The sequence below is a fragment of the Tupaia chinensis genome, unplaced genomic scaffold (assembly GCF_000334495.1).
Source record: "Tupaia chinensis unplaced genomic scaffold, TupChi_1.0 Scaffold143610_2, whole genome shotgun sequence".
Classification (NCBI taxonomy): domain Eukaryota; kingdom Metazoa; phylum Chordata; class Mammalia; order Scandentia; family Tupaiidae; genus Tupaia; species Tupaia belangeri.
Genome location: NW_006203457.1, coordinates 173,843 through 176,669, shown reverse-complemented (window position 1 = coordinate 176,669; position 2,827 = coordinate 173,843).

The window sequence follows — 2,827 nt, the reverse complement described above, 5'->3', positions numbered from 1 at the left end:
TATTAATTACAATGCTTTATCTCCATGGTCACAATAGAGGGTGGGCTGAAGTTCTTTCTAGGCAGAAGTAATCTTGACCTTTGGAAGGCCCTTCAAAATACATTTAAGGTAAACTTAATCCTTTCTTTACCTAAAATAAGATGAGGCCAAAACTGGCCCAGGACACCTCCACCCTCTCCAAGTGAAATAGATAAATATATTAGGATTCCTCAAATTGAGTTTTAGATCCCTACAAAACTGTATAAGTATCATTCTTTATTAAGATCCATAAAAACTAATATCTATTCTTGAGATTTTCTTTTCTCAGCACCATTCCCAGTAATCAGAAGATGGCTGCTGCACCGCATCAGCTGATAATCATCTCTGCTTACCGGAACCGCTTTCCCGAAACTGCATTCCATGGAGACCCACCTACAATTGAGGAACTGCACTAGACCCACCTTTAATCCACCCCTGAATAGAATCTATGTTCTTTATTGTTAAAAGACTTTATGAGCTGATAATTGAAACACGTAGCCCCTCTCCCATTTACTTGTATGTAACACATTTTCAATAAAAATGCACGATAATTCCTAGCAGTTGTCACTCCTCAGAGAGTGATCTCTGAGGGGTGTCCGGCATAGGACGTGCATGAAAAAGCATCGAGGCCTTTGTCTTCTGTTCACCTTCGCCGCCTTCGTCAAGATAACCCACCCACACTGAGGCTGGACCCTGGCAAGGGTTAAGGGATATTCTGTATACGGCTTAACAAGTTTCTTGCTGAAGATAGACCATAGTGATCAGACATCACCTGGGGAATGATGGAGGATGAGGGACCTAATAAGATACCAAGGGTGATCAGATAGGGAGAGTGAGATGTCCTTGTCAAACTAACTTAACAGAGTTCTTTTGCTAAAATTGGACTTTACAAATAAGTACACAGATGGGCCTAGAAGAAGATTCAGAAGCCTGACTATAGTTTGGTCAAGCAAATGATCTTTTTTTTTTTTAAAGAGATTTTCACTGTAGGGCGCGTGCGCTCGCCAGACAGACAGAGAGAGACATAGAGACAGAAAGCGAGAAATCACCCCCCAGGGGGGATGGTCACGCCGCAATCCCTTCTCCTCCATTCTCCTCTCGGGATCTTGGGCACGCACGCACACGCGCCCGGCGTAAGTTTTAAGCCACCGGGTCCGGGACATGAACCGCGGTCGACTACGTGGGAGTCCAGCGACATAGCCATTACGCTAACTGCTGGTTCCCAAGCAAATGATCTTTGACAGCAGTCATGGTCCATGTTTTCAAGTCTGCCCCAGTCTTTAACATCATGGTTACTACTTCTCAACATAACTGTTGGTTAATACTTCTCAACATAACTGTTAGGTTAGTAATGTGACCACCTGAAAGGGTAATACATAACTGCTAAGGTTTTTTATTACTCTTCTACTATTTTGTAAAAATTATATTTCCTTTGCTTCACAGGAGTAATAGTTCAACTTATGACTAAACTGGCAAAATAGAACACATTAAAATATGAAGCATGGTAAATGTTGGTATGTGAATAATGATGACAAGATGTGTTTAAGATCTTTGTAGTCTAACACCAGCATAGAAGTTAACAGAAAACAGGGGGCTCGGCGAGTCCCCCCTGGGGCCCTGCTAGGCCGGCGGCGGCGGCAGAGGCGGGCCGGACATATTTCATGATGGGTGAAGTCTCTTTAATAAGCAAAATGAGAAATAGTGATTGACTGTTTAAAAAATTATAATAATAATTATTGGGAAAAGCATGGAAAAGATATTGAATGATAAAGCGGGGAGATTGATATCTCTGTATTGACTGACATGCATGGCATTCCCTTTTGAAAAAGCAATGGAAGTCAATGTAAAGTTATATGTAATCTAGTGTAATAGAAAGAAGATTATGATGATAATAAAATAAAATAAAAAAAAAGAAAAAAAAAAAGAAGTTAACAGAAAACAGTCAGTTCATGAAAAATTTGTTTGAACATTATAGTACTCTTGTCCTCTCTTGTTTTTATTTTAATAATTCTTACTCCCCAATTTTAAAAGCCTAATTCAAACCCGACAGGGATTAATAGATCCCATTAGAAATGAACTTTTCTATTAAAACAAGTACTTGACCATTACAAAGATTTATACAAACTTCCTGAGTTTTCAAACACAGTATTTTTGTCCTTATACTCTGAAAATGATCAATTCGTGACTTTTGGCTTAGTCACTTGCACCACACATTGTATCATTCCATTTTAAAACTTGATATATTGCATCAAGTGATTATAATTCTAGAAATATATCACAAGTGTAATAGTCCTAATTGAGATCCATTAATGAGTGCTTCATGATAAAACATGTTAAAAACTGGTATTCAAGAGGATTCCTCATGGCTCCTGTGACCTAGTCATTTCAGGGGACAGAAGAAATGAAGATTTTCTACTGATAATTCAGCCTCCAGCAAACAAAGCTAGCATGGTAGGGAGCCCTTCTGGCCTTTTATCTCTGTCTCTGTGTCTCTGTCTCTGTCTCTCTCTGTTTCTGTCTTCACTTTTTTTGTAATTTTTCCTTTTTATGATTTCTTTAAAGGTAAAGTTTTTCTCTTGCTCTCAGCTCCACCTTTTGTTTTGTTAATAATTACCTCTGGTCCTTCCACCCAGGCAGGAGAGGTGAGGCCTTCCTTAAGAAGAGGATTCCTCATGGCTCCTGCAAACTAGTCATTTCGTGCAGAGCACAAGCATGCTGCACGATTTCCTCTTTTTTTTTTTTTTTTTTTTTGTTTTTTTTTTTTTTTTTTTTTTTTTTTTTTTTTTTTTTTTTTTTTTTTTTTTTTTTT